At 42.8% G+C, this 24,578-nt stretch overlaps 1 long non-coding RNA gene and 1 pseudogene across 2 annotated transcripts in view; one reads left to right on the top strand and one right to left on the bottom strand.

Annotated features, from left to right (window-relative positions):
- Positions 1–24,578, bottom strand: part of LOC306646932 — a 332,017-nt gene that overhangs the window by 203,683 nt on the left and 103,756 nt on the right. The gene's annotated exons all lie outside the window — the stretch shown is intronic.
- Positions 7,221–23,486, top strand: LOC306646411 (uncharacterized protein NKAPD1-like; annotated as a pseudogene). The gene is made up of 2 exons: positions 7,221–7,291; positions 22,674–23,486. The product of its transcript is annotated as an uncharacterized protein NKAPD1-like (transcript).

Raw genomic sequence — 24,578 nt, forward strand, 5'->3', positions numbered from 1 at the left:
TCCACATCTGCGAACGGGACCCAAGTTGGATTCACAACACCAGTATCTCTGGGGGCTCATCTGGGATCTACATCGAGGTAAGCTCCTTCACATGTGTCCCACATATTTCTGAGGTGTGTCTTTTTTGCCTTTCTTTTTGGAGGACAATAATGGACACCCATCAGCTAATTAAATGCAGTTAGTGCAAGCCACCATTCCACAAGAATGGGGTGACAGAATTCATGGCCTAGGTGGTTTCCAATCACATTTCCTACACATCAGGCATGTTGGGTTTTGCCAAAGCCATTAATCACTATCCTATCCAGGCTCAGAGGGTATCTGGCATTAGTCCACTCTAATCCCAGTCTGCCTTTGGATGTATGGAGATGGACAAAGGGTTGGAACAACTGCGAGCTTCTGGCTGGGGCCACTCCCAGGTGAACCTCAAAGGTTCCTTTCCTGACTCCCCTCATGACTGCCCTCATGGGGTATCCTGTGGTGACTGGTCCATCAAGCGGCATTGAGCAAAACCCCAGTTAACACAAGTGGTCTCTGGATGAGCAATGCTGCATGCTCCCACGCTCACACCCGGAGAACCCCGCTCCCCTCGCAGATGGGACACTACCTTAGGAGAGAGGGATATTTCCCATGGAGTGGTTCCTAAGGAAGTGCCTTCTTTCCTGTGTTCACATATTAAGCTTTTACAAGCCTGTAGGGGTTCTCCCTGTTGTAGCTTCTCTGCTCCAGTGTGCCCCGTAAGTTCCTTTAGCTGCCAAAGTGAGGCATTTTCAATTCCCCCATTTCTTAACTCCTCTAGGAAAAGGGGAGCATAGAGATCCTCCTTACCCTCCGGAGATTCCTTTAGCCCACAGAGCAGAGAAATGTCCCCCATGATAGGCCTTTTTATTTTCTGTGGGTCATCAAATTTGAAAGCTTAGAGTGGCAGAAAGTCAGTTATGCCTCTAAGCCAGAATTCTCCAGGGTCTTTGATGGGAGGCAAGCAAAGTCCCTTGTTTTCTGTCACTATCAATGCATCCAGCAATAAAAATGGCAGAACCGTGTGGTGAGAGTCATCGTGCTGGACTGGCAGAGTTCAGAGACATCCCTAGTGAACGGACAGTTTCCTCTGGAGCAGACGCCGATGTCTCTGTTTTATTTATTTATTTTCTCACTCAGATGGGAGCTTGGTTCTCAACAGGTATGCCAGGTTCACCACTAGTATGTGTAATGTACAAAGCTGCTCTCCCCACCCTTTCTGTTGCAGTCATTTTCCCCGCCTCCCAACCACTTGTCAATTTGTGAACATCCTAGCTAGCTATTGGTTCATCAGTCAGCTTGCAAGTGTCCTTCTCCAATATTGGTCCCCTGTTAGCCCGGCAGAATTCAATTGCTTTACGGTAGCTACCCCGCCATCTTTTCTCATCCTTCTGTCTCTCCTCCTCACTTTCTCTATCCTCCTGGCTTTCACACTCTCTCTAGCGCGCGCCCTTTCTCATTCCCTTTCTTTTCCTCTCATTTTCTCTCTTACCCTGCAGGGAGACACTCTGTTTGCTTAATAAACTCCCTTATGTGATTTCCCTTGTCCGACGTGGTTTTCGTGGGATCCCTTACAGTATGCATACTGAAAAACTGGGATACGTTTGACCCACACACACTCAAGAAAAAACACCTCATTTTCTTCTGCTTCCAGGTCTGGCCTCAATACAAACTGTCTGATGGAGATTCTGGCTGCCAGAGGTTCAGTATAAATCTTCATACTATTTTACAGCTTAACGCATTTTGCAAAAGGCAAGGAAAATGATCTGAAGTTCCATACATCCAGACTTTCTTTGCTTTAAGAGAAAACCCCAAATTATGCCAACAGTGTAAATTAGACTCAGTTGTGGTATCTGCCATGCTAGGAGAGGGCTTTAAGGAATCGCTGACTGAGAGAAAGGAAGCAGAAGGACCCCTGAAACCTCTGCCTCTTGCTACTACCCACTGGCAGCCCTCCTGTCCTCCATACCCAGCTCTCCTCCATCTGCCCCAACAGGCAGGTCCAATCCACTACCTCCAGGAGATGCCAGGGGGAGAATTCGGATCAAAAAAGTTAAGTACACTTTTCTCCCTCCAAACCTTAAAACATATAAAAAATAGACTTAGAAAGGTTTTTAGAGGCTCCAGATGAATTTTTTAAATGTTTTTAAAATTGTAGATGGACACAATACCTTTATTTATTTATCTGTTTTTATGTGGTACTGGGAATTGAACCGAGTGCTTCATTTCTGCTAGGCAAGCGTTCTACCACTGAACCACAACCCCAGCCCCAGATAAGTATATTGAGGAGTTTCCAAATTTGTGTCCTATGTGTGATCTCACCTCTTAGGTGTTTGATTGCATCATATAATAGCAATATGATATTACTTAGCCCAACTTTAACCTCCAATGAGAAGGAGACTGCCCTAAAAGCAGCTGAACCATTTGGGGAAGACCTACATCTTACTCATGCCCCCGCAGCACAAACTAGAAGCAAATCTACTTACCCATCTGGAGCACAGGCAGTTCCCAGAACTGATCCTGACCAGAATCCAAATGAACAGGATGCCTGGAAAATTAGACATTTCCAGATGTTAATCCTTGAGGCCCTGAGAAGAATCAAACAAAAACCTACTAATTATTACAAAGTATCTGAGATCCTACAAGATCCTCAGGAAAGAGGACCATGTAGAGAAACTTAGGGAGGCAATGAGAAACACACCACAGTGGATCCACAAAGAGTCACCTACTTTTAGAAGACAATTCTATCATTCAGTCAGCCCCAGACATTCACAGGAAATTACAAAAGTTGGCAATCCTTAGATGATACACTTCTACTTGCAACTTCCGGGTTTTCTAATAGAGATCAGGAGAAAAAGATGGAGAGGGAGCATAAAGACAGGAAAAAGGCTGAGGCTCTGGTCATGGCCCTGAGAGGAGTAAGCTTCCTGGATAAGAAAGGAAAAGAAGGAAATGAACCAGGAGCCACAAAAGGGATTTGTTTTTGTTGTGAAAGGAGGGACTCTCCAACAGGAATGCCCGCAGGTCAAATGGCTACCTCTGGGATCCTGTGCTAAATGTCAAGGCAATCATTAAAGGAATGTCCTGGGGGCATAGGTACTGTAGGCCAGATTCCCCCCACAGGCCTGATGGGCCTAATGACCCCACAACTCCTATCACCACACATGAGCCCAGATGTCAGTTCCCTCTTGCATACTGGCGCCAGCTTTTCTGTGCTCACTCTTACCCTGGACCTCTTTCCTCTAATACTAATTGTACAGGGGTGTCTTCTTGGCCTATTACCAGAAAATGTCCTCCCCCGCTGAGTTGAGGGTGGGATGGGATGATGTTTTCTCACGCATTCCTGATAGTCCCTGAGTGCCCTACCACTGTATTGAGGAAGGGTTTACTTTCAAAGCTCAAGGCTCCCATCAGGGTGAACTTAGAACCACTATGTTGACCTCTAATGTGCGACATAAACCATAAAGTATGGGCCACTGAAGGCAAGGTCGGACGGGCAAAAAGTGCAGTTCCAGTTAAAATAGTCTTAAAGGATCCCTCTGTCATTCCTTATCAGAAACAATATTCCTGCACCCAGAGGCAGAAAGGAGCTTATGGAAGATCATGCAGAACCTCAAAGGACAGGGACATCTAGTGCCCTGCAACAGCCCGACTTAGGAGGTCAGAAGCCAAATGGGGAATGGCGCCTAGTCAGATACCTTAGAATGACTAATGAAGCCATTGTTCCCCTCCACCCTGTCATTCCTGACCCATGTATTCCGTTATCTGAGATCCCAGCTGCTGCTGCTTGGTTACTGTGTTAGATTTAAAGGATGCCTTTTTCTGCATACCCCAGACTCTCAATCACAATATTTTTTGCCTTCGAGGAACCAGATAGTGGATCTCCAATTACCTGGGTAGCATTCCCTCAGGGATTTAGACATAGCACTTAAGAGATACAGAGAATGAAAAAATTCCCAAGATAATGTGGCCTGAGAAAAAAGAGTGAGAGAATGAAAGCCAGGCAGTGACAGCCTTCAGGGCATGTGCTGGCTGCAGATGGGAAGGAAGTCTTATCATCCTTAAAGTAACAGTCACAGGGCGGGCCAGTCTCCTCCAGAGCAAACCCTCCCCAAACACTTCCACAGACCCCAACCCAAAGAGGTCAAGTGCCTAAGTGCCCAAGAAGATCGGTATGCTCGCTAGACCACCCCTCAAAGTAACACATAAACCCAGTCCCTTTCTTTGTTCAGTGGCTCTGTTTCCACCAGGACAGTGGGTCCACTGACACCATTTCATTACTATATCCCCGTTCCTGTGTGAAACTTCACTCCTGCTAAACAGCTGGGAAGATTCATGAGGTTTGTGTCCTGCTCAGTCTTTTTGTACTAGCAGCCCTCACAAGCTTGGACAAACCCTAGCTAAAGACTTAGCAGAATTGAGAGACAGGTCATCTGTGGTTGTTCTCCAATATGTAAATGACATCCTCCTGTGTGCCACCACACAGGAAGAATGTCAAAGGGCCACTACAGACCCTAAACTTCGTAGCTGATAGAGGTTATAGATGTCAAAAAAGAAAGTTCAAATGCGTCAACGACAGGTTGAATACATAGGATAACAGCTATCTGAGGAAATCAGAAGCTCAAAAAGGACAGAATGCCCGTAGCCCCATACCCTCCACCCCAAACATGAAGGCAACATAGAGGCTTCTTAGGGATAAAGGCACACTGCAGGCTTTGGATTCTTGGCTATGGGAAATTAAGCCTCTTTACAGCCTCCTTAAAGAAACTCTACAACAAGGAACAACTGCACTGACGTGGGAACCAGGACATACTAAGGCCTTTATGGCATTAAAAGGGGTCTACTTCAAACCTCTGTCCTCAGCTTACATATGGAGAAAAATATAACTGTCTGTCACTGAGAGAGAAGGAATAGCCCTGGGAGTGGTCACACAAAAGAATCACCAGCTCAACAGCCAGTGGCATATCTCAGTCAGGAGCCTGACACTGTCTCTGGGAGGCCCACTGCCTGGGAGTGGTAGCAGCAGTTGTCCTGCTAGTCCCTGAGGCAATCAAAACCACCCTGGGAAGACACCTCAGTGTCACTGCCTCTCATGACCTCTCAGGGATTTTAAATACAAAACGGGGTTATGGCTCTCAGATAGTCACCTCCTGATACACCAGGCTTTACTTCTAGAAGGATCTGTAACTCAAATAAGGACTTGCTCTAATTGAAACCCAGCCACTTTCCCCACTAAAACACTACAGGGAAATCCTGACCTGGCTGCCAGCAAGTCCTAGCCATAACTCAGCATGAGGAGACCATCAGAGCCTTTCCCCAGGCTAGTCCAGACCTCGCCATGTACACAGATGGGAGCTCCTTTATGGAACAAGGAGATGACAAGGCTGGACGTGCCCCGGTGACCTGACATGATGCTTTACAGGCACAATCTTTGCCCCCAGGCCACAAGTGCACAGCTTGCAGAATTGACAGCCCTGAGGAGAGCATTCCAGCTATAGAAACAACAGAGTTAATATTTCCCCTGACTCTAAATGTGCCTACCTAATCCTGCACAAGCAGCAATTTAGAAAGAGAGGATTCCAAACAACTGAGGAAACTTCCATAAAAAAACTTTGAACAGATGTTAAAAATGTAGGAAACTGTTCATTCACCTAAAGAGGTGGCAATAATACACTCCAAGGACATCCAAAGGGGACAGATGAGATATGAAAAGGCAAGAGACAAGCAGTTCAACAGGCCAAGAGGCTGCTAATGGGACTTTGCACCAACCAACCACCTTAACCCCTCTACTATGGACAGGCCCTCCCCCAAAGATAAGACTTCCATCCAACCAGGAGGAGACGCAGCAGGCCTTATCTAGGAAAAGCATTCTCTTACCTTCTGGGTGGATTCAGATGGAAGATAATAAACTTACCCACTAACTCTCAGTGGCAGGTTTACACACCCTTCATCAATCTTTCCCTTTGGAGAAACACTCTCAAACTAACTCAAGAGATACTGAAGGGGAAAAATATATATACCAAGGACAACCCATCAAATAGTCAATGTCCATGAGACATGCCAGAGAAATAACCCATTTAGCTCCACCAAAAAGCCTCTAGGATTACAAAACACATGATGATTTTCTGGGGAAGACTGGCAACTTGATTTTACCCACATCCATAAGGGCAGTGGATCCCAGTATTTATTAGTTATAGTAAATGCTTTACTGGATTCACTGTGGCCTAACCCTCCCAAACTGAACAGGCAAGAGAAGTAGTAAAAGCCCTATTACAAAAAATTACCCCCAATTTTGGACTGCCTCATGGACAGCAAAGTGACAATGGAGCAGCTGTCACTCAGGGAATTTCAAAGGTCCTATGCATAAAATCTCTCCACTGTGCATGGAGACCTCAACCCTCTGAAAAGGTAGAAAAGGCAAATGATATCCTAAAGCGACATCTAAGGCAAGTCAAGAATGCCACTACCATGGCCTAAAGTGTTCCCCTTGGCCTTAATCAGAATCAGAAACATCCCAGGAACTCTAGGGCTCAGCCCAATTGAACTCTTATATGGGAGGCCATTCCTGTTAGCACAAAATGACCAGGAAGGATGCACACCTCACGAATCATCTCAGCTGTTTATTCAGGAATGAAGCTTCACACAGGAACAGGGCATGGAGGGATGAACTGTCGTTGGTGGACCCTTCCCTAGTGGAAATTGAGCCATGGAACAAAGAATAGGACTAGGTTTATATAGATGATTTTGAGGGGTGGTCTAGTGAACATAGCAGTTTTTCTTGGGCACTCAGGATTTCGGGGTCTGTTCTATTTATCAGTGAAAGTGTCAGTTTGAGGGCTTAGGAATTCAACCTTCTGGTCTGCAGACAGCATCTGAAGAGGATCTGTTTTTGAAGGGGATTACTGCCTTTTAGAGATTGTCACTTGAGGGTCATAAAACCCCTGCTCCCTGTCTGCAGCCAGCACCTGGAAAACCTTTGTCCTGGGAGGTGGAGGCCATCAGGGCAGGGCCTTCTTTCCATTCCCTTTTCCCACGCAACGTTATCTTAGGGGTTTCTCATTTTCCATGTCTAATATTCCGGACTCGGAAAGGAAAAAGGAAAGCAGGCAAGGACAATGTCTCTAACTTCTTTGAGCTGGGAGGGGTGTGTAGGGGAAGGGGCTTCCTCACAGAGTTCTGGAAGTGAATGTGGGGCTGCAGGGGGGATGGGTGAGGGCAGCCCTGAGGTCACCCAAGCCATGTTAACTCTTTCCATGCTGCTCCAGGAGATCAGGAGGTGAGCCGTGTTCTAGGGTGTTTCCTGGCAGTTGTGGCTGAGCTGGTCATTTCATTAAAAAACTGTAAAGCTAAAAATAGGGAGAGGAGAAACATTATAGCAATATGTGAAGTATTCTTACTTTAAGACTGGTGAGACTGGCTTGCTGGGTGTTTAAGATCAAGATTAAAACAGAAGTTCAAGAAAATCAATATTTGGCTCTTGCCCTCTGAATCAACCTGAACCCAGGGAATGAAAGAACTTCTCTAAGGGGCTTTGCAAATCTTGGCCAAATGACCCCCAATCAGGGAGATTGATGAGACCACTGGAGAGCTGAAAGCCAATCAGTGCACCTGCTGCAGAGGAGGGTCATTGGACAAGGGAAACATCCCTGATGCTTCCAAGGGAAGCCACCTCATCAAGGGGACCCTACCTAGCAGATGACACTAAAAGAGCTAAGAAGCTGCTCTCAAGTTCCCCAAGTGTGACCCCTATGGGAACTCAGTTGGCTCTTAAAAGTAGATATAAACAAGGTCAATTGACCAGCTTGGTCTTGAACGCCTAGCAAAAGCAGTTATATCCAAAAGAGAGCCATAGCTGGGCATTTAGAAGAAAAACAATAGTTCTTGTAAATAATACTTACGATGTACACTTCTGTCAGTCCCACAGCCCTGATGTCCCCAGACTTCTGAGATTTGTTCTTTTGCAAGACTCTTATTTATCCCTGTCTACCAATGTCAAGCTAGCCTTTGTACCTTAGTTTTCCTTACTCCTCAAACTGACATTTAACCCCACAACCCAAAGCCTACCCTTTCCAATAATAGCACACACCAGACATAGGAGAGCCCCCAACTTATTCCCTTACTAATAGGGGTAAAAACATCCACCAGGATTAAAGAATTCTTCTTCACAGCATGTGTATTAAATCCCTGTTTTATTGTCTGAACAGGTACAATAGTACAATATAATGCCCCACAAATCATGTATTATGTTAAACGTGAGAACTGTACAGCACAACAATGTTTTGGTCAGATGATGTGGCAGAGTCTAAGACAAATTTTTATAAAGGTCAATAGCCACCTGGCTCCCTGTAAAAGTGCCAAACATTTTATCTGGTGGCTGATAGCTGGCATTGTTTTCTTGCCTGAGATAATTGCCTCTGAATTTTACTGAGACTTGGCAGACTCAAGTACATACTAATCAGAAGATTTTAAGTGAGTTTCAACAACTAAAAGGTTCTGTTATATGGCTAGGAGAGCAAATACAAGATTTGCAATGGACTCAGACTCCAATACCATTATAAAATTACCTAATTTTGCATTACTAGAGTTCCATACAGTGACCCTGAGGTTCAATGGCAGAGTACACAATCATTTAATGGAACTTGACCTTTTCATAATGCCTCTTTGGATGTATTAAAATTACAGTTTCAGGTCCTGGCCATGGCTAATGCCCAAACACCTACTTTTGATAATGAAGAAACTTGGAGCACTTTAGCTAAAGGGAAATCTTTCCTTAACCCTTTCAAGTGCTTTTCTACACATGTAGCTGGGTTGCTAGTCTTGACATGCTGTTAATTGTATCCCTGGTCTTATTTTATGTAATTTTTCAGGCAGGATGGAAATGACTAAACCACCAAAAAAAATATGTTTCCAAGATCAATCATGCTTGCTATGCTCCAAAGTAACCAAGCCCATGAACGCATGGGAAGAAGTACACCCCAAGTCTGATTGGGCCTTGATTAAAAATAGAAGAGCCCTCAATCAAGTTACATACCAAAATCATTTTCTTAACACGGACAAATTAGTCTTTCAAGCTAGAATCATACCCTTCACATTAGTAAGCTAATTAGTCTCATTCTATATGCTACAATTGTTTCCCTAACCTAATGAACTGGTTAATCTTCACATATTACCATAATGTTTTTCTCCCATTTTAGTTTTACAGTTTTTTAATGAAGTGGTCAGCTCAGCCGCAACTGCCAGGAAGTACTCCAGAAAATCCCTCCTCCCACTGCTCGCCTCCTGATCTCCTGGAGCAGCATGGAAAAGTTAACATTGCTTGGGTGACCTCAGGACTGCCCCCACCCATCCCCTCTGCAGCCCCACATTGACTTCCAGAACTCTGAAAGGAAGCCCCTTCCCCCACACACCCCTCCCAGCTCAAAGAAGTTAGAGTCTTAAAGGTACTTAAAGCCATCAAAATCTGTTTGTGTAATGACACACAGCTTCCACGGGCGAGTGGGCAGATGGAAAGGGATTCCTTATCTTCAAGTCTCTTCTTTCTTGCTTCTTAGCTCTTCCTGCAGGCTCAAGTGCCTCCAGACCCTGCTTCTCTGTCTTCCCCTGCTTCCCCATGTAATATAGCAGCCCCATTCCCCACAAGTAGTGGGAGATAATTGTTTCACAATTTTCTGCGTCCAAACCTAAATTAATTACTAACCAGGAAAAAGGGTTAAAAGGACCTAAGCATCAAGTTTCTGCTAGAATATTTTAGCCCCTTTCAGATTCACAGGCTTACACTGAAATGTAAATGGAGGAAGGTACAGTGGGAGACCAGTCTCAAACCCAAAGGAAAAAAGTGTCCATTTTAAATTTCTCCTGGGCTACAACCCAGAATACTTTTCTCCATTTCACCTTTTCTCTCCTTCTCATTTTCTCATGCTTTAATTAATAACCATCATCGTTTTTCTTCTAGGACTTTTGTTTTTCTTAAATGCTATATTTTTGAGCTTACAATTTTGATCCTACATACCTAGGTTAATGATTTTTGATCAGTTCTTTTTATCCAACTCTAAGAGTTATTTTTGAACATCCCTTACATTGCAATGAAGATAAATATTATAAGGCCTTTGCTTTTGTGTTAAATATAAGTGTGCATAAAAATTAAAATTTTTAAAATGGATCCAAATATTTTTAATTCACGTGATTTAAAGAGGTTCAATTTAAATTGGGTAAACTAATAGAAGTAAAATGTCCTTAAAATTAATTCACAAGTCTCTAGGTGGTCAAACTAATAAAATGTTGATGTTTATAAAATATCTAACATCAATTTTTCTAGGACTTTTCTTCAACAGGAAAGAGATGGCAAATACTGTTGGTACACTTGTCTGATATCTTGTTTTTTTTACAATAAGATGAGTGTATTAGAATTGACATGTATGGTATTACTCAAATGTGTTTGTTAGAGACATCTAATTAATTTACAAAGTTATTCCATGGAGTAACATACTTAAAAACATTATTCTTTACATATTAAATGTGTTCATATTTTTCAGGTATACAAGCCTTCAAAGTAGAAAATTTATCAAGCTGCTATTCTCCAAATTAAACTTGTCTGTAATGGTAAACCTACCATTTAATGTTCTATTATAGGATCTGTCATCAATAGGGTATATGTAAAATTTGTTAAATGTATTTTTAAAAGTTATTGAGAGCCTGATTTGTTTAAAGGTTAAACATGAAAGCATTTTACCATTTTGCCACACAAAAGGAAACTTAAAAGCTCTCTCAGCCTCTCTTTAATTCATTTTTTAGATATAATGTTATATTGTGTTAACTAATGTTCATATAGACTCAGGAGTCAATATATGTAAACTTCTCAAAATGACATTTAAGCAAGAGTGTAATGCGCAGTAGCAAAAATGGGACAGCAGTGACTGAGATTGGGGTCTCTGATGACCTCATGGCTGTGGCATGCCTGGTGCCTGGGAGTGCTCCTGTGCAGGGGCACAAGATGCCTAACTGCATGGCAGCACATTGATCTCAGGCACACAGCTCCTGGGCAGAAAGGAATTTTTTTGCTAGATAACCAGTGTTTCATCAGCTCCCTTCTCTGGTTCCTCCCACCTGACAGTAACTTTGGAACCTAACATTGCACATATATGAAGATTGCTGACATAACTCTTTAGATCTGCATTCCCATCAGAGAACAGAGCTCCATCTGATCTCAGCTTAATCTTCAAAATCTGTGTTTATAACCCTTTATTTTCTAATACTCCTTTGCCCCTCACTGAAAAGCCCCACGTTACCTGAGATAAGGCTCTGCTTCACAACCCTGCTACACATTAGAATGGCTCCAAAGTAAGCCTGACTGTAACTCGTTTAAAGTTGTGTTCAAAAGTTTGATGTTTGTTGTAAAGATTACTGTGATCTCAAACGGGAACTCAGCCAAAATTCAAGATAGCTATTGCACAAACTGAATGTTTTACTGTTGGTGATTCCATTTTGTATTTTCCTTGTAAACTCTAATTGTTCCCTGATCAATATTTTGCAGAAGTACTGCTTCAAGAGCAAACACCATAAATTAACTTGGAATAGTAAGCCATCACCTATAGGACAGATAATGTAAACCCCAATTAGATAAAAGGGGGTAAATAACTGTAAAGTCATAGACATTGAAGTTAAAGCCCAGGACTCTTACTTTATGACTGGTGAGACTGACTTGCTTGATGGTTAAAATCAAACTTAGAGATTGAGATTAAATACAGAGGTCAAGAAAAGTCCATATTTGGGTCTTGCCCTCAAACTTAGTCTGAACCCAGGAAACAAGAGGACTTCTCTAAGGAGGTTTTCAACTATGAGTCACACAACCTCCTGAGCAAGGAGATTGATGAGGCCTCTAGAGGAAAAGCCACTCCATGCACCTGCTGCAGAGGAGGGTCATGGAAAAAGGGAGACACCCCTAATGCTTCCAAGGGGAGCCACCTCATCGAGGAGACCCTGCCTAACCAATGGCACTAATGGAGCTAAGAAGCTGCTCTTAAGTTCTCTATGAGTGACCCCTGTGGGAACTCAGCTGACTCTTTAACAGACAGGAACAGGTCACTTTGACCAACTTGATCTTAAACACCTAACAAAACAGTTAAAACCAAAATATAGCCATTCTTGGGCATTTAAAAGAAATAATACTTAAATGTAACTTAAGATGTATACTTGCATTAGCCCACTAGAATAAAGACTAAAAACTACAAAAGAGATTCTTAAGCAAATGTGCCAGATAACTATCAAGAGAAACTGCCAGAGTCAGAAGTTTTAGTCAGTTTAAAGCCTACAGACACAGGTAGGCTTAATCTATGTTTGCTAGTAACAGAAGTATAGAGATCTCTACTAAATGTTGTATTTACATTCCTGATAACATGGACAATGTTGAAATTCCAAATAAAGGCCTTGTCCTCTCTGACCTTTGCTAGGCCTTGTTATGGGAACAACTTCTCAGTTCTTCCACCCCCTGGTGAGGAATTATTGACTTCTGTCATCTTTATGACATGCATTGGCATGTTCCAGATTCTGCAACATTTATATTGTATCAATCTCATTTCAGTACTCATGTCTTCTTGTTCTTCTCTCATAGAAGCACCCATCCCCAGATGCCTTTTCAACCTGCTCTTCCCAAACGGACTTCTACCATGGACCCCTCAATTGACCTGATTTCTAAAAAGGGAACTCCAAACTATTTGCCCCATGCTGCCCCCTTCCAGCTCGAAGAAGCCAGATCGGTCATTACCCCCTTTCCCTACAGCAAAGGAGTTCCTAGAATTAGAGGGGTGAATGAAGTCAGAATTGGGGACAGGCAGTTAGTGTAGAAATAGGGGATCAATCAAATTGAGGAAATGAAGTCCATGAAAACCATCTGCCTCTGGAAGTCTGGAAGGAGAATGGACTTTTTACATCTCACCTGCAAAACCAGCCCCAGTCACTTAGGCAGGAAGGAGAGAGAAGGCTTCAGAAAGAACTGGAGAGCAAAAGATTTTCTTATAAAAACAGAAACGGGGGAATGTAATGCACAAAGCCGCTCTCCCCACCCTTTCTGTTGCAGCCATTTCCCCGCCTCCCAACCACTTGTCAATCTGTGAACATCCTAGCTAGCTATTGGTTCATCAGTCAGCTTGCAAGTATCCTTTTCCAATATTGGTCCCATTAGCCCGGCGGAATTCAACCGCCATCTTTCCTCTCTTGCTTCTCTCTCCTACACACTTGCTTTTCCTCCTCCTCGCTTTCCATTCTCTTTAGCGCACGCCCTTTCTCTTTCCTTTCTCTTTTCCTCTTATTTTCTCTCTTACCCTGCAGGGAGGCACTCTGTTTGCTTAATTAATTCCCTTATGTGATTTCCTGTGTGCAGCGTGGTTTCGTGGGATTTCCTTAAATCTGTCCTTGCCTGCTTTCCTTTTTCCTTTCAGAGTCTGGAATATTAGACATGGAAAATGAGAAATCCCCAAGATAATGTTGCCTGGGAAAAGGGAGTGAAAAGAAGGCCCTGCACTGAGAGTAAAGATTTTCCAGTGTCTGCTGGCTGCAGATAGGGAGGAGGGGTTTATCACCCCTAAAGTGACAGTTTCTAGGAGGTGTTAATTTCCTTCCAAGAAAATCCTCTCCAGATGCTGCCCACAGACCACCCGACCCAAAAAAGTTCCTGAGTGCACAAGGAAACTGATATGCTCATGAGACCACCCCTCAAAATAACTTATATAAACCAGTCCCTTTCTTTGTTCAGTGGCACATTTTCCACCAGGAAGTGGGACCATCAGAACCACAGCTCCATTCCTGAATAAAGGCTTTGGGCTGATTCGTGAAGTTTGCATCTGTCCTGGTCTTTTTGCACTAACATTAAGGAAGAAACGCTTTCTCAACCTGGTGGAGGGAAGCTTGAGTATAACTGGTTAGGGTTTCCACGTGCCATATTATATCTCTTAAGCCAATTTGTGGTCTAAACAGTGAAGCTAGATGATCATACTAGTGAAAAACAGATCACCCCCACCTATGTCTGAGATTGGGGAGATTTGTTGGCTGTCCTATTCTTGGTGTCCATCTCCCTTGCATCCAGGGATACCCAATAGTACATCTCCCTATCCAGCCTGGGAAAAGCCAGGGCCATAAGTGAGTTCCACATATCCACTGGGTCCCATTGGGTACTGGCCATCTAATTTCAAATCTAAAGACCAATTAGTCCCAAACAAATCATTGGTTGGTAAAAATCACAATGTGTTGGCATAGTAACTCTGGGGTCCATCCTAATTCCTGAGTAGCATTGGTCCATTTGCTATAGGTGTGGTAACATTGTTCCCAACAGATTGGGGCTTCTTGCTTTAGATGCTCTATGGTGGGTGTAAGCCACAAATATTGGTCACAAGTCTCATAGTTATAAGAACCCAGAAAACCACGCCAGACACAGGAATCAACATAAGAGGGTTTATTAAGCAAACCGAGTGTTTCCCTGCAGGGTAAGAGAGAAAATGAGAGGAAAAGAGAAAGGACATGCACAAGAGAGAGTGTGAAAAGCGAGGAGGAGAGAGAAAGAAAGTGAGTAGGAGAGAGAAAGCATGAGAAAATATGGCGGGGAAGCTGTCCTTAAGCAGTTGAATTCCACCGGGCTAACAGGAGACCAATATCAGAGAAGAATACTTGCAAGCTGACTGATGAACCAATAGCTAGCTAGGATGTTCACAGACTGACAAGTAGTTGGGAGGCAGGGAAATGACTGCAGCATAAAGGGTCGGGTAGCAGCTTTATATTATAATAGTAACTATCCTTATGCCTTTGACATGTTGGCAGTAATGTTAGAAAGCATGAAGTTGATGGTGTTAAATGTGATTAACAGTTGTAAAGATCTGAAGGTTGCCTTGTTCTAAAGTGGAAGCTCTTCCACGACATTCTTGTGATAAAGTTTCATTTACAGGCCATAATTTAATGCTGTGACCAGCACAGCCAAACTCTTGGTTCTGGTGAGGGGCAAAGTGGGATTGGAAAATAAAGATTCACAGACACAGATCATGAAGACTAAGCTGGGATCAGATGGGGCTCTGCTCTCTGATAGAGATACAGATCTAAAGAGTTATGCCAGCAATCTTTATTTACATATGTCTCATTGTCAGATTAAAGACTATGCAAGCATTATTCTTTGTATGCAGGAAAGTTACAGAAAGTAGGACATGTACATAGCTTTTCCACAGTTGCAATCCACAATTGCAAAGTGCAATGCTAGAAGCTTTACGTAGCTCTCAAGAAAGTCCTTTTTAAAAGTTACTGTAAAGTGGGCAGGAACAAGAGAAGCAGAGCTGGTGAAACACTGTGGTTGTCTAGCAAAAGATTTCCTCTATTTCTGGGAGCTGTGTGCCTGAGATCAAGGTTAGAACTGATAGGACTCTTGCCCAGAGCCTCCTCATGCAGGGCATTGCCACCGCAGCTAGGCATCCTGTGCCCTTGCACAGAAACATTCCCAGGAACCAGGCATACCACAGCCATGAGGTCATCAGAGACTCCCAATCTCAGTCACAATTTAATATCAGCATGAGTAGTAGTTTGTAGAGTGCCTCTCTTCTTTTTGTTCTAACATTAAAAATTGAGGGGCTGGGGATATAGCTCAGTCACTAGAGTGCTTGCCTCCCATGCACAAGGCCCTGGGTTCAATCCCCAGCACCACAAAATAGCCCAGAAGTGCTGGAAAGGGGTAACAGTGCACATATCCAGCAATTATCTCTCTGCAACCCAGTGGCATACTGTTGAGCCCAATCTTTTCCCAGTAACAATGGGCCCTGATGGAAATAAGGGTGATCTTTCATCCCTTCCCAGGTTCTTCCCCAGCAAGTCCACCAAGAGCAAACATTCACCCCTTCCCAACAACAATGGGTCCTAAAGGGAGGAGGTGGACACTGAAACGCTGGGCACTGGACTTTGACCCTTTCCCATTACAGATGAGTCCTGGAAGAAGAAGAGCAAATAGTGAAGCTCTAGGTAACGAAAGGTCCCAAAGGAAGAAGATAAGCAGGGAACACCGAGTTGTGAGCTTTTCCCAGTGACCATGAGTTTTTACAACTGCCTCCTTCAGTTAAAATTTTAACCAGCACAACTAGGTCCCTGATGGTCTGAAGAGCACGTCCACAGTCTCCAATGATTAATTCACCCTCATTGTAAACTATAAAACTCAGATGGCTTCTGTAACCCACAGGCCATTTCCATACTCAGAAAATGAGCCCTCCTGTGCCCGACTGATTGACTTTGCTGCAGAATAAAAGAAAGCTTGCTGATCCATGTAAGGTCTAATTCTGTCCCGGTTATTTGTATTTTCATTATGGTGCCAAAACTGTGTTGGTTATTTTTGCTTACATCTCCCCCTCCCTAATCTCAGGGGAAACAGGATTACATTTCTTTCCATTTTAGGCAGATTTAGCCATCCTTGAGCACACACCCACCATAGGAATGAAGTAATCCAGATTTGGGGGATGGTACCAGAACTCAGAAATGACTATCTCCCAAATTAACAAGCAAATTACAACTCCAACAGAAAACTCGTGAAATGTAGCCTTTGAATCACCTCTTCAAAAGCCCCCGAGTTCTCCATGATGGGCAGAATCACAGCCTTTGGGACAGGAGTCCCCTGTGCTTCTCCTTCGCTAGCAAAGCAATAAATCTTCTTTTTCCCTTTTCTCAAAATAGTATTCTCATTATTGGATTGGAATTGGGGACAAGGACCAAGCTTTCAGCAACACTTGGGAAGGAGAAATTTCTCTGGGAGTCATTCCAGGATGACAGGATTTTACCCAAGAGTGGTGGACCCAATTCTCCTGTCCAAGCATTTTCACTGCAGAGGGGGTAGATAAAATTACAGGGAAAGGTCTCTTCCAAATAGGGTCTAAGTTTGGAGAATTTGAAGGTATGGTCTTGACATAACTAGATCCCCAGGTTCATACAGAGCTAGAGAAGCGAGTGGCTCAGATACAGAATATCTACAGATTTTAGCTTGAAACATGGTCAGGTTTGTGATATGAGCCACAAGATCTGCAGTTTCCTGATCTTGGAGAATGTCATTCCTTAGGAATTATTAGATATGGAAAATGAAAAATTCCCAAGATAACGTGGACTGGGAAAAGGGAGTGAAAAACAAGGCTATGCACGGTGCACTGACAGCCTTCATCTCCCGAGAGATTTTCCAGGTGCCAAGTACAGACAGGGAGAAAGTATTTTATTGCCCCCAAAATGACAGTGTCTAAAAGGCAGTAATCCTCTTCAAATACAGACCCGCTCAAGATGCTGTCTGCAGACCCTTGACCCAGAAGGTTAAATTCCTAAACCCTCAAACTGACACTGTCACTGATTAATAGAACAGACCCCCAAATCCTGAGTGCCCAAGAAAAACTGATATGCTCACTAGACCACCCCTCAAAATAACCTATGTAAATCCAGCTTCTTTCCTTGTTCTGTGACTCGTTTTCCACTAGGAAAGTGAATCCATAGACACCTTTCATCCCTGCACACCCTGTTCCTGTGTGAAACTTCATTCCTGAATAAACAACTGAGATGATTCATGAGGTTTGCGTCTTGCCTGATCTTTTTGTGCTAACATTTGGTTCCCTGACCAGGAATCAAACGCAAGCAAACTTTATGAATCAGGGGCCTACTTGCCATTTTGCTCCTGCATCCACCACTGTCCTTCTCATCTCTTTGGAGAGGTATACCTCATTAACCAGGGCCCTGGACAGAGACTCCACATTTAGGCTAACTGGCACCCAGCCCCTTACCATTGGGGTTGAGGGAAAGATGTTTCCTCAGTCCCTTGTGGGAAAGTCCAGTCAATGACTGGCACACCAGGTGGCATAAAGAGTGCGGAGGACACTTTGCTCTCCGTTTGCTCTCCATTGTCACCTTCTCTGTCAAACACCTCCAAAGATGGGAACTACCCAATCAATTCCCAGAGACACTCCCTTGGGCTGTCTCTCCACCAATTTTAAAACCTTCTATTCCCATACCACTCTCCTAATTAAACACCTCACTAGGCTCAGCACTCAAGTCTGGTCACAGTACAAATTGGATCACCAGCATACGTGGCCCAAATATGGAACTCTCCATCAAGAGACTGTACAAGCTTTAGAAAAATATTTAATCCAAAATGGCAAGCACTTGGATCCCCCATACCTCCAGACCTTTCCTCCTCCACTCAAACCCCTTCCTGTATCAACCTGGCACTACTTTGCAATTACAAGCTACAAATTTACATTCCCCTTCCTCATTCACAGCCCCAGAGATAGCTGATGAACACTCCCTTACAGATCCTGGGGCCCATAGCCTCCCCTGAGGCCTCCATCTCCCCTTGGGGCTCCCCTCCCCAAAGCCCCATTGCTCCCCCATCAGATCCTCCTCCCAGAGTCCCACAGCTCCCCCATCAGACTCCCCTTCACAAACTTCACACTCTCCCTTTCCTTTGCCATCATTTCACCAGACATGGTCAAAAAATGCTCCCAGCAAGCAATAAGTTCCCTCTCCTCTGGGAAGTAGCAGGGGCTGAAGGGACCCTCAGAGTTCATATCCCCTTCTCCATGAGAGAGATGTCCCAAATAGAGGACAAACTCTATTTCTGAAAACCCTGCCAAGTATAGGAAGGAATTCACCCGTCTGACTCAGGTATATCATCTCACCTGGGCAAACGTATATTATATACTAACTTCCATCCTGACCAATGAGGAACGACGTGTCTGCATTTGGCAGACTGCTAGAGATCATAAAAATCTCTTGCAGGACCAAACCCCCAAATCTACCCAGCAGCAGACACAACTGTTCCCTCAGCTGAACCTGGCTGGACTACCAACCTCAAGACCCTGGGGTTATCAGATTACAGCAGAAGGTCACTTGCTTCCTGGAGGGAATGTCGAAAAATTCTCACACCCAAGTAAACTGGGAAAAGATGAAGGAAATTACCCAGGGGCCTGAAGAAAATCCCATACTAATTTTGGCCCAACTTACTGAAGAAGTCATTAAATATACAAATTTGGATATCAACAACCCTGTGGCAGTCTCTCTTTACATTTTAACCTTATCAGCAGGTCTGCACCCGATGTCAGCAAGAAACTCAGACACTTAGAGAAGGGCACCAAAGCTTTCCAGAAGCAATTTCTAAGTGCTGCTTTCAAGACCTTTAGCAATAGGCAAGATAAGGCTAAACCAGGAGAAAGAAAAGCATCTGCTCATGGCCACAGCCCCTGATGGATCCAAAAAAGCCACAGCTGCTCGCAGCCCCACTAGAGCCTCTAACCCATCTCCTGGGTGCTATTTCCAATGCGGACAGACTGGACATTGGGCAAAAGTTTGTAAAAATCCAAGGACCCCCACCAAGCCATGTCCCACATGTAGGCAGTGGGGACACTGGAAGGTGGACTGTCCCCAGAAAAACCACCCCTTCCCTCAGTGCAGCCAGCTTCCCAGGTCCCCTAATATATCCAAGAATCCCTAAGTTACAGCAGTGGTGAAGGGCCGATCAGCAGGCAAACATTCCCCTTCTGAAGAGATTTTTAAGGGCACAACTAACTGGTAAATATCCTCCCTAAACCCTGACCAATCCAACAGCCAGTGGCATGTCTCAGTAAGGAGCATGATAATGTTTCCTAATTTTCTGCATCCCAACCTGCCTGATTACCAACTGGGGAAAAAAGGGTTAAAAAGCCCTAGGCAGCAATTTCCCAGGCACTGAAGTGTGCTTGGAATGTAACTGGAAAAAGTCAGCACACCCAGCAGGGGGCCAGCCAGAGACTAAAGAAAAAAAATGTCATTTTAACTTCTCCTGGCCTGCAACACAGAAAGATGGTTTTAAGACACACTCTCTCTCTCACTGTCCATCTCTCTCTATCTCCCTCTCTCTTTCTTGCTCTCATACTGCTTTACTGAAATAATTAACAGTTGTGTCATTCTTTCTAGGACTCTTGTTCTTTCTTAAATTCCATAGTTTTTGAGCTCATGCTTTTGATCCTACACACATACCTAAGTTAATGTTTTTCTGATCAGTCCTATTTTTATTCAACTCTAGAGATTTTTAAACATCTATAACATGGCAATGGAGATTTACTTACAAAAAGCCATAAGGCCTTTGCTTTTGTGTTATGCGTGTATGGTGTTGTCTGTCTATATATGTGTGTGTGTCCATACATCATGTACATGACGTCAAAATTGGCGTGAATGCTCATAAATTAAAATCCAAAAATATGGATCCAAATTCCTTTAATCCATGTGATTTAAAAGGCATTAGATATGGAAAATGAAAAAAAATCTCAAACAGTGAGACCTAAGAAAAGGGAATGAAAAAGAAATCCATACCTTAACAGTTTTCTCAGTTCTTTCTTTCCAGTGATAGAACAATCCCTAGAAAGGAAGCCAAGACATAGATTCTTCCCCAAATAAATCCTTTCCCAGTGACAGTACAATGGGGCCCTGAGGGGAAAGAGATAAGTGCTGAACTCTGACCCCAGACCCTCCATTCTTCTCCAAGTAAAAATATTGCCCAGTAAGAACGAATTTTCAAATTCTCACACCTGTTTCCTGAGTGCCCAAACTCACATGCTCACTGGACCATCCCTCAAAAATAACCTATATAAACCCAGTCCCTTTCTTTGTTCAGTGGTTCATTTTCCACCAGGAAATTGGGTCCACTGGTGCCATTACCTCCCTGCACCCCCTGTTTCTGTGTGAAGCTTTGTTTTTGAATAGACAGCAGAGCTGACTCCTGCCCAGTCTTTCTGTGCTAACAAAAGGTTCAATTTAAATTGGGTAAACAAAGAAAGGTAAAGACATCTTTGAAAAAAATAACTTAGCTCACAAGTTTCTCTGGTGGTCAAAATAATATGGTGTTTATTATAAAATGTCTATTATCTAGGACTTCTCTTCAACAAGGAAGAGATGGCAAATACTGTGATATACTTGTCTGATATCTTGTGTTTTTTTTTTTTTTTTACAGTAAAATAAGCAAATTGCATTTAATATGTATGGGACTAAACATGAAAGTATTTGCAAGAGACATATGATTAATTTACAAAGTAAAAATGCTAATGGTTCATGTAACATCAAAAACTCCTAACTTCTTCTTGAATTCCATGGGATGATATACTTGCAAATTGTGTTTTCATATATTGGTAAGCTAACTGATGTAATTCTATGTACAAAGGGTCCAACAGTTTCAACTGTGTTTCAATTAGTGTACTATATATAACATAAAATATTTCCCCTTATTAAAATGCAATAATTTATCTAAATTCAAAAATTTCATAAGGATTGTTTCAAAATGTAAATTTAAAAGGGGGTTAACAGCTAAAGAAATTTGAATGTTCTAGATATAAAAATTTATTTAATAAAAGGAAAACTTTCTGGGTAAGAAAGTCTTTGTGTAAGGAAACAAACAACAATGAGGTCTATGTAAGTAAAGGGCAACTCTAAACCAGTTTATGTGTAACTAAGTTGGTTATATGCATGTGAAAAAATCAGTTAAATCTACTCAAGGTTTTTCCCCAAGATCAAATATTAATGTATTGATAAAAAATCAAGGTTTAATCTATATGTTAAACTGATAAAAATTTCTTAACATAGACATGAACTTTTACATTATGTCTGTTAAGTTTTATTCTTCAGAGCAACTAGTCTTGAAGACATTAAGATTTTATACAACTCTGGTTAAACAACAACTGTTTTGAGTATTACACTATGTTAAAGAATCTAAATTTTCCTTTAAAAGCTAAACTTGGTTAATATAAAAACATCAATGTAATTGTGGTGCTATTACTCTTCTTTGTATATTGAATGTGTTCATATCTTGCAGGTATACAAGTCTTTAAAGCAAGAAATTTAAAAGAACATTTGTTCTCCAAACTAAAGTCTGGAATAGTGACTTTAAATTTATAAAAATAACAAATTTAATTGGGGATTTATTTGTCATTTAATGTTGTGTAACTGAACCTAAATCTTATGTTACTTTCTACAAAGGGATAAAAGTGCAAGTGTATTTCAAAAGAAAGCCTGGTCCATTTAAAGGTTAATAACATAAAACATGAAAACATTTTGCCAATTTTCCACACAAAAGTTAAAAGCACTCTGTCTTTCTTAATTCATGTTTTTAATATAATGTTGATGTGTATTTGTGTGGGATGGGTGTTTGAAGGGAAGAATACCCTCCAAGGCCATGGGGGGTGGAGGGCAGGGATCCTGGTGACAAAGATGGGGGTATTTTCTGTTTTCCACTTGGAACCCTCAACACCCCATGCAAGCACCCTAGACACTTCTGGGGCCCACGGAAGTTCATACCCATCCAGAGCATCTGCATCCTTTCTGGGGAGTGAAACCCAACTTGGGGGACTATCCCAGTAGAACCTGGGTGGGGAATGCCCAGTCAACCCAGCGCCCCTTCTGGTCTGAGTCCGGGAGAGAGATCTGCCTGTAGATCTGGGCTCGGGGAAGGCAACCATGGCCTGGGCCAGTGATGAGGGCACAATAACCGGTGGGCAGGCTTCCTTTTCATGAAGGACGCGGGTGAAGCGCAGAGCTGCCTTTGAGCCCTGACTCCTTGGCTTCCTGGGTGGGAGGAGATCTTGTGAGGGAGTGATTCTTCCTCTCCCACAAACAAGATGCCTGATTTCCTCAGGATGGAGGGATTGAAGGGTGTCCTGGGTTCCCCGGGGGAAAGTCCTCCTGAGGAATGCCATCTGGCATACAGATGCTCACAATAAGATTCAGGAGGATCAGGTATGTGGGAAATAAGAGAACTAGAGAAAGAGATGGATGCTGCTTACCAGGGGACCAAAGGGAAATGTTGCCCAGCAGTTCAAGTTGGATGCGTTGTGATGGTTTTGATGAAGAAAGTCAGAGAGACTGCTGGAGGCCAAAGAATGAAATTGCTGGGATGCCGGAAGATGATTTTTTTTCTGAAGGCCACATCCTGGAACAAGAAGCTATATGATTATGAAGCTAACATGCTAGACAGGTGGGGTCACAGGGGTTATAAAGGGCTGTACCCCGAAGAGATTGAAACAGACAGTGATCAGCAAGATATTATCAATGGGGAAAAACCATCTCCCCAGGTAAAATCATCTAGTCACGAATCCTGCAAACGTAAGAAATCAAGGAAATCTCACAGAATGAAGCAGAAAAAAGATCAAACACACACACACACAAAAAAAAAAAAAAAAGAAGAAGAAAAAAAACAAGAAGGAAGCCAGAGATGTAACAGCAGATTCCTCAAGTTCTCCAAAGAAACTGGGGCTTCTAGTGCCAGGAAAAGGAAACAACCACATAAAAGCAAGAAAAAATCTAGGAAAAAGTCTCTCAAAAAATCTGCTTTATTTGTAGGGGCAGAAAGTGACACTTCCCAGTCAGATGCTTCAGCATCCAGCAGTTCTGAGGACAGTGAGGAAAGAGACACAGAAAACCAAAAGGAAAAAAAGAGATACAAATGTGCATATCCCCGTAGCTAACCATGAAATACAGAAGAGGACAAATAAATGCACAAACTGGAAAGTGGCTTCAGCTGAAAGGCCTGCTGAGCAAGCGAGCACTCGGAGGATGGCTGAATTTCCCAGTTCACTTACTGTTATTTCCCAGTTCACTCTAGTCACTTACAGCTCTTATACCTCAGCATTTTTTCCAGCGACTCCTTCAGCACAGGAGCCTGAGGTCAGAGCTGTCTTGTGCCATCTGTATGTTTTGACAGACTCCTGTTTTCTGTTTTGGTCTCTTAAACTTGATCGCCTTTTCTTGTTAATAGGGAATCTGGTATTTTGTTATGAAGGTTTCTTGAAGAGATTTTTTTTTTTTTTTTTTTTTTTTTTTTTTTGCAATTAATCACATTTAGTGTAGAGGACATATATAGCAAAGTAAAGAACCCAGAAAGCTGAATCCAATAATGACCGGGGTACACCAACTGCAATGTCGAAGTTGGGGAAATTGAGGGCTGAGATCAAGGATTGATTGGAAAGCAGTGTCAAGTAGAATGGGTTGGTAAAGCAAATGCTATGTTCTGTTTATACAGCAGGTATCCTAACTCATTTATCTTCAGCCTTGGTGATTTTTGATCTTTGGGTCTTTTGATCCACAAGTATGGTCTAGTTTGTGTAATGAGAAAATGGGCTTCAGAACAAACTGTTTCATGTCAAGATCCAAAGACAACTGTTGTTAAGAATCTAGGGTTTTCTTAATTAAATTTCCCTGCTGGACAGGACCTATAGCTATGCTTAGTATACGCCTAACACATGGTAACCAGATAGTAAATGGTTTTCTAGTTCCATTGCTGTTATTGCCTAAACAGACTTGTGTTCATAATTATTTCTTCAGTTGTCATAATATCTACAAAATGGGGAAGAATTAGGAATTAGTTATGCTAATAATGCTCTGAAAGGAATTCAGGGTAGCAACAGCCACCTAAATGTCTAAATGTCATCTTCCTTTCCCTCCCCACCCCCAGTCTGGGGATTGTTCCAAGGCCTTGCACATGCGAGGCAAGCACTCTACCACTAAGCTGTCCTCCCAGCCCTCTGTCTTCCTTTTTCATTTCTAGTTTAGTAATAAAT

The sequence above is a fragment of the Sciurus vulgaris genome, assembly GCF_902686455.1.
Source record: "Sciurus vulgaris genome assembly, chromosome: 16".
NCBI classification, from domain to species: Eukaryota; Metazoa; Chordata; class Mammalia; order Rodentia; family Sciuridae; genus Sciurus; species Sciurus vulgaris.